Here is a 7990-nt window from a genome sequence, read left to right as displayed (position 1 = left end):
TATAATGTTGAAAGGCATTTGGAGGTCAGAGGAGCTTTGCTAAAGGAGCTAAATTTTAAGGTCATAAGCCTAAGGCCTTAGGTTCTCCTCGACCCCAGGACCCTATGCTTTTTATTAACACAATTTGTTCTGAGGCGAGGCAGAGATATACACATCAAAGTGTCAGGGTTTCCTATAGAGTCCATTGTCAGAATGGGGGAATTAGCCTATGGCTGTTCAGGTGTTTGGCCAGTAGGAGGCAATAACATGTAGATTAAGATGCCCTTTAGCTGTCTGGCAGCCACAATCAGTTTCCTATTCAGGTTTGGGGAAATGCCTTTAGCCATTCCCAACAGGTGACTCCATGTGTGACTCAACCCTGTTGAGTCCCCAAGTCTCATCAACCTTTTGATGAAACTCTTAAAATTATGACATGCTGGGATTGGTTCCTGGCAAGGAGGGACCGTACCTGGGGTCAGCAGCACAGACTCTAGAGGTAGATCACATGGACTCAATGCCCAGCTCCCCACCTGTACAAATGACTTCTGTGCCTCAATCTCCCCACGTGTAAAATTCTCACCGTACTGTCTTCCTTACAGGGTCACGGGAGAGTCGGTGAGCTAGCACTGAGAGCGAGAGCTTGGCATGCAGCTCGATCCATGTCAGTTCTTGTTACATATGAATGTGTTTCACTCCAGCCTTTGCCTGGAATGTGACTTCTAGTCCCTCACATGGCCGGCTTCTTCTCATCCTCAGGACTAGGTTTAAAGGACAGCCCCCTAGGAAGGTGTGCCAGATCACTCCATTAAACAGCACACACACACACACACACACGCACACGCACACGCGCGCGCCCCCCTCTCCCCCCACTCTCATCACGTTTATCTTTTCCACACTTACTTGTTGTGCTGTCTGCTCTTATCCTAGGATGTGAGCTCCAGGAGGGCAGGCAATTTGTCTACTTTGTTCATTGCTGTGCCCTCTGCTCCCAGCAAAGTGCCAGCACATAGTAAGTGCTCAATAAACGATCATGGAATGAACAAATAAGCCTTGCCACAACTTTGCTTTATTCGTTCCACAAATAGGTACCGAGTACACAGTGGTGAATAAGATGCTCTGGTAAGTCTTGGATTTTAGTAAAATTTTAAAAACCTCTGGGCAGGCTGCCAGGTATGGTTGGGCAATCTGTGCACTGCACAAAGGCACTGGACATGGGGATAAATAGAGGTTGTAACCCAGTCTGCTTGCCAAGCGGTGAGTCCTGGTGTGGAGCTCTCTCAGCCCAGAGGGGCACCTTTGTTAATGCAAAAACCATCTTGGGAAGTGGGTCTTTCACAGAAGATATACTTGCCTAAGGTCACACCCCTCCAAAGGAGGCAGTCAAGATGCAAGGCTGCCTTTTGACTTCTTTGGAGGGTCTCTCCATGGCCACGGGCACAGTATACTGGAGTTGCTCCCGAGCCCCACCTGTCGGAAGGGGAAGTGTTGCTCACAGGAATCTGGGCACATGCTGTCTGGAATCACACTATATGTTGATGGCACAATCTCATGTTTAGTGGATTTGGGGTGCATGCATCTTTTTTAAAAAGTTTTTTTTATTGGTTTCAGAGAGGAAGGAAGAGGGAGAGATAGAAACATTAATGAGAATCATTGGTTAGTTGCCTCCTACATGCCCCCTGCTGGAGATATCAAGTTGGCAACCTGGGCCCTGACCGGGAATTGAACTGTGATGCTCAACCACTGAGCCACAATGGTCAGGCCTCAAGTGCTTGCATCTTTTAAACCAGTGGTTCTCAACCTTGGCTGCACATTAGAATCACCTGGGAATCTTTTTAAAATCCTGATTTCTGGGCCTCATCCTCCGGAAATTCTGTTTCTTTGTTATGGGGTGGGGCCACATTAGCAACAAAGAAACAGAATTTCCAGAGGATGAGGCCCAGAAATCAGGATTTTAAAAGGATTCCCAGGTGATTCTAATGTGCAGCCAAGGTTGAGGACCACTGGTTTAAACCCTCATTTCCCCTGCAGGCCTCTCTATGTCTCCTGTCTCACGCTCACCTTGGGCCTCCCCAACATCTTCTGTGCACGTTCCTTAGCACCCCCTTTCTTAGCGTCACATGAAGACAAGTGATGCTGCAACTGTCCTTTCTCTCGAGTCCTGCCGGACCTTTCGTCCCCCACACCTCAGTCTGCCCCCCTGTAAGATGGAGCTAATCATCTGTGGCTGCTTTAACGTGGGGGCACAGGTGAAGGTGCTTTGAAAAGCAGCAGGTGCTCTGTCAACTGGAGAGAATTATGCTATTTGTTTTCATGAAACTGGAGGCAAGTGGGCCCCATTTCACTCATTCGTTTCTCCCTCCCTTTTCTTCACTGGATTCTACTGTGTGCCCAGCGAATACCGCACCTCTAATTCTTGGGGACTTGGGCCCAATTTCCAGCGTGGCCACCAGGCCTGTGCCACCACACCCCAAAGGTCAGCCCTGGTATGCCAGGCTTGTGGAAGCAGGGAGGGGACTGGGCTGGGCCTCCCACGCCAGCCCAGTTTGGGCAGACTCCACGCCTGGCTGGGTCTCCTACTTGGGAAGCCCTGACTCTTTTGCCCTTTGTCAAATATGAGGTTTTCTGCTTATGAATTCCTTTCCCCAATCTCAAAGAAAAAAAAGGCAGGTCCACAGGGATTGAAGTTGCATACATTTTTTTAATTGAAAGAAGTCAGCCTCCTTAGTATTGCTTTTACAGGTTTATCAAAGTCCAGTATTCAAACCACTCGCATTTTCTAAAAATAATTCTGGCCAGAGGAGCAACACGGCCTCCCCAGGCACGGTGGATCGATCTTGGCAACTTGATGAAGAAGCAACTTGAAATGAATAAGTTGAAGCCGTGCCCTCAGCCCGGACGCCTTCCCCGCCTCTTCTCCTTCGGAGTCATTCCCTGAAACAGTCGCTGCCTCTAAGATCAGCCTGGGCCAAACCCAGTCGGGCTGAGGGCTCCACGGGCAGCAGCCGGAGTTGCCTGTCGTTTCTGTTTGTGTGTCCGCGGTGTGACGTGTCCTCTTGAAGAAAGTTAAGTGTAGGGAGCAGGTGCAGTTGGGGAGAAAGAGCAGGGAGGCATACTCTGGCTGGGTTCCTGTAAACATCCATCGCGGTGCGGAAGGCCAGAAGCCAAGGCAAGGCCATCTGTGCAATGCTGCAGGCGGGAGAGGTCTTCGGACAGGCCCGCCTTCTCCCTTTGGGGAGGGGGACCAATGCCTTCCCGGCCTCGGCACCCAGTCTCAACCTCTCCATCCCCCCGTCCTGGGCCTGGACGGGAGCCTCTCTGTTGGCACAGAACTTTTGAAGGGAGCAGGCCTAACAAGAGAGAGAAAAAGGGTGTTACCAACATGGAAGCACCAACTGCCACCTGTCCTGGATGGGAGCTCTGGACCCTCCACCAGGCCTCAGGAGGCTCCTGGCGGGCCAGGGAAGTCTTCCTTCTATTCCTCGCTCTCAGAGAACCGCCAGAAGCCCCAGACTCAGGCTGGGAGTGTTTCCCGATAACTTATTTAAAACTTCTTTTAATGAATTTGCCCGATTTCTAAGGACCCTGGGCTGAAGAACCAGTGCAATTTCACGTGGGAGAGGAAGACTGTCCGTTATTGGGAAGGAGGGGGGGAATCCTGGTACCTGGGAGAGGGCAGCCCATGCAGTGGTCACCCAGCTGACAAGAGCTCTAGGGCAGCTGAGCAAGCTCTGGGGAGTGGGCAGGGCTTGGCAGCACCTCCCACCTTGCCCATAAATGCTTCACAGCCTACAGGAAGGCTGTGGCCACAGTCAAGGTACTTAGCAGCCCCACTTAGCTCTTTCTCCCAGGACACAGCATCACCCCCCAACAGGCCCCTTGAAGGTCCCCACTCCCCTTGCCCTTCTCCCTGTCCAGCTGGTGCCAGTGTGTCTGCAGTGTCTCATACTCCCATGCCCATCCTCCACCCCAGTTCTGAGTCTCATCTTTGCCAGTTCAGACTATTCCTCCTGCAAACGTCATCCGGCATCATATGAAACTGCTGTTAAACACCCAACACGTCTTGTTCATCAGGGCGCTATTGACATTCGGGGCAGATGATCCTCTGATGTTGGAGGGCTGTTCTGGGCATTGCGGGATGTTAGTAGCATCTCTGGCCTCTGACCAGTAACTGCCAGCAGCATCACCAGGTACAATAACAACAAAAATGCCCCCTTGCTCCATTTCCTAAGACCACCCAAGGGGGCAGAACTGCTTCCACTGAGAACCACGCATCTCCTGCAGGTGGAGGCTGCCAGCAAGCGCTAGGATCACCTCCCAAACAAACAACTTGCACTTGAATCATCATCCCAGGTCTGCTCACAGGAGAGCACACCTGAGATGGAGCCTTACGCAGGTGATTTCATTCCACCCCCCTAACAACCCCAGGAGTTATACACTATTACAATTCCATTTTACAGGGAGACACTAAGAGAGGGTGTAAGGATGCCCACCTATCCAGGGCTTTGTCCCACAGATCTTAAAGACTACCAAACCTTGTACCACCCGCGTGCCAGGTCCTGAGCTGGGGGGTTGGACCCCATGAGGAGTGCAGCTCCTGCCTTTGACACAATATAGTGAACAATTTCAGCCCAAGGTAATATACCTAACAGGAAGATGCATGGAGCTCAGAGTCTGGGAAAGGCTGTGCACAAAAAGCATGTGATAGAGGGCAGGTGATCAGGGCACACAGGCCTTGGAACCTCCTGTAGTTTGGCATGGGGTCGGGGAGGGGTAGAAGGCAGGCCAGTGGGGAGACAAGGCTGGAGAGGGTAGCAGGGGCCAACTTGTTCAAGTTTCTTGTGTTCTCTGCCAGATTCATAGAGGCTGGTTGGGGAGACATCCTTCCACGGCTCAGACCTTCCCCGGCTTCCACTAATGACACTGGTAAGTCTTTGAGTCCTTGGGCCCCAGCCCACCTCCCCACTAGACCTGACAGGTGGGAAGGGGACCTGGGGCCACAGCCAGAGCGTCAGCATCGGAGCTCTTGGCCCTTAGAGAGGTGTTCACAGGCCCCCCCTCCCCAGCCTGCCCGGGGTCCACCTTCTATTGACCTCCCTCCTCCAAGTAGCCCCTGGGGTTCCTATGGGGGTGCTCCTGAGAACCTGGTGTCCATGATCTGGAGCAGGGTTCTTCCTTCAGATTCACCCTCACTGGGCTCACTGCAGCCACCTCCAAGGCAGGCGATCATGCCGAGCCCATTTCAGACTTGGGGGGATGGGGTGTTGGAGAACACAGAACCCCATGGAACAGACCCACTCCTTTCCCAGTACTTGTGACCACAATGAACAGCGTCAAGTCCCAGAGCCTGTCAGGCAGGCTGGAGCACCTCTCTCCTGTGCTAATACAGGGCCTCGCAGGAGCTGACTCGGCAGGAATTCACCAGCTCCTCTGTTTCCATGGTGTTTATCTATAGGGTCATTTTCTATTTACTGCAAGTGATGCCAATTTTCCATTTCTGATAGTAACATAAAGTTCCTCTTTTCCCAGAACATTAATTTCACTTTAAAAATTTAGAGAGCCAGTTTAAAGAAAACAACTACATAAATAATAGTTCAGGCAACAGAACGAAAAGTGCTGAAGGGGTCTTGTGAGGTTTGGGAAGATACTGATCCAAGTTAGTTCCACTCCACAGAGAATGAAGGGGCCCAGAGAGGGTGGTGACCTGCCCTAAGTCACACAGCAAGTCAGGCACAGAGACATCGTCCCAGGCCTCTGTATCCATGGCTGGAAGGTGTCCTGGGACCTCTCATCTGGGCCACCAATCTCCTGCTCCTCTGACTTGCACGTCTGTTCTCACAGCAAAACCCAGAATGAGAACAGCTGACCTTGATCAAGCGCTTTACACTCACCTTGTCCTATCTGCTTTAACTCATGTCTTAACTTATTCCTCAAAACAAGCCTGGGAGGTGGGGCCAAGGAGGACCATCCTTCCTGAATTTCGGATGGGGTCAGAGAGGTTAAGTAAATTGGGCAAGGCCACACAGCCAAGCCAGGATTTGAACCTCCTTGGTATGACCCCCAAGTCTTAATTCCTCTCAGCATCTTTGGTCCATCACTTTCCTCCAAGGCATCAAAAGCCCTAGCTGAGCCCTAGCTAGTGTTGCTCAGTGGTCAGTGTCGGCCCACACACTGAAGGGTCGTGGGTTTGATTCCTGGTCAAAGAAATGTACCTGAGTTTGAGGTTTGCTCCCTGCCCTCCCTCCCCAATCAGGGTGCATGCAGAAGGAACTAATCAATGTCTCTCTCTCTCTCTCTCCCTCCTTCTCTTCCTTTCTCTCTGAAAAGCAATGGAAAAAACATCCTGTTTAGGATTAAAAAAAAAAAGCCGCAGCTGAAAACCATCCCGGGCTGCAGCTGAGAATCTAAGCCAGTGGTTCTCAACCTTCTGGCCCTTTAAATACAGTTCCTCATGTTGTGACCCAACCATAAAATTATTTTCGTTGCTACTTCATAACTGTAATGTTGCTACTGTTATGAATCGTAATGTAAATATCTGATATGCAGGATGGTCTTAGGCGACCCCTATGAAAGGGTCGTTCGACTGCCCAAGGGGTCGCGACCCACAGGTTGAGAACCGCTGATAAGCAATGCCTAACATCATTAGAACATGAGACAATTCATTAGCCATTGGCTGTTTTTCTTTCTTTCTGCAACTGTAACCTCATTCCAGGACACTCCCCAGAGGTGGACAGAGGGCGTGAGTGGCTGACTCGCTTGTCATTAGAATGATAGTTGGGCACTTAATCCATTTTAAGCACCAATATCCCAGCTTGAGGATAGGGCTTAAGTGAGAAAATGGCCTATGTATCTTAAGGGTGCTGGTGGAACGGTGCTCTGGACATACTGAAAAGGGATTTTTTTTTTTTTTTGTAGTTCTGCCCTAACGGGTCATTCGGGCTCTCCCTCCTTAGCTGTGTGACCTCAGGCAGATCACCTAATTTCTCTGGGCCTCTTTCCTCATCTGAAAGGAAGACAACAATGCCTACCTCTTTGGGCTGTTTGTTGAGAGGCTTACATGAAATCCTGTGGGTGGAATGCCTGGCCTACCCAGCACACAGGAGGCAGGGTACGTGCTGGTTCCTCTCCCCCTTGTCCCCACCTGTTCTCAGCTAGAAACACCAGGCAGGGGCCTCCTCAACGCTGGGGCCTTCTGAAAGCAGCTCTCCTCCTCCAAAGACCTTGCCTGTTGGAAACCCATTACTCGTTGCTCTTTGTCCATGTATCAAACAACCAACCAAAGTGATGACGTCACCGAAGAGGTCATCCAAGTACGATTTGCCCCATGTCTCCACTGTGGTCTCTGGGACAGGCTGTGTAGCAGGAGGGCCTCCACCTTGTCTAGTTGACAAGTGTGTGGCCAGAAGGGGACGGGAAAGGAGAAGCTTCCTGGCTGCCTGGCTCATGTCTCTGATGGAAGTCAGCTTCTCAAATGTGGATTCCGGTTCATATGTCAGCTATTGATGCTCATCAGCGTGGGGCTTATGAAGATTCTTTGTCCGCAACGTGTTCCCATTTGGTCCGTGTCCAAGATTCCATGAGGCCTTCTGTAGGGCAGCGTCTGCCCAACACCTTCACGAGTCCTGCCACACCCAACAACCACCTGGACTGCTCTTATTTAGTATTTTCAACCAACACACCTCTTTTTCTTTTATCGTTAATCCTCACCTGAGGACATTTGATTTTTAGAAAGAGTGGGAGGGAGAGGGAAAGACAGAGAGAAACATCGATGTGAGACACCTTGATTGGTTGCCTCCTGCAAACACCCTGACCAGGGCTGGGGAACCTGCAACCAAGGTACGTGCCCTTGACAGGAGTCGAACCCGGGCTGATGCTCCATCCACTGAGCCAAAGCAGCTAGTGCCACAAACCTCTTTTCTTAACTACAAAATTTTAAAAGGAACCTTTATGCCATTATCATGAATAAAAATGGGTACCATTTGTCATAAACATGAGGCAATGCTAAAAGTAAACA

The 7990-nt window shown here is 50.7% G+C and overlaps 1 long non-coding RNA gene across 1 annotated transcript; it reads right to left on the bottom strand.

Annotated features, from left to right (window-relative positions):
- Positions 1 to 2657: 2657 nt before the first annotated feature.
- LOC107185067 lies at positions 2658 to 7706 on the bottom strand. The gene is made up of 2 exons (XR_001515987.1): positions 7118 to 7706; positions 2658 to 3326 (listed from the first exon to the last, which is right to left on the bottom strand). It is a non-coding gene; the product is annotated as an uncharacterized LOC107185067 (long non-coding RNA).
- Between the last annotated feature and the right edge of the window lie 284 nt (positions 7707 to 7990).

This window comes from Myotis davidii, unplaced genomic scaffold (assembly GCF_000327345.1).
Source record: "Myotis davidii unplaced genomic scaffold, ASM32734v1 scaffold209, whole genome shotgun sequence".
Taxonomy (NCBI): domain Eukaryota; kingdom Metazoa; phylum Chordata; class Mammalia; order Chiroptera; family Vespertilionidae; genus Myotis; species Myotis davidii.
Note: the sequence above shows the minus strand (reverse complement) of the source record. Positions and strands in the feature narration are given on the sequence as shown.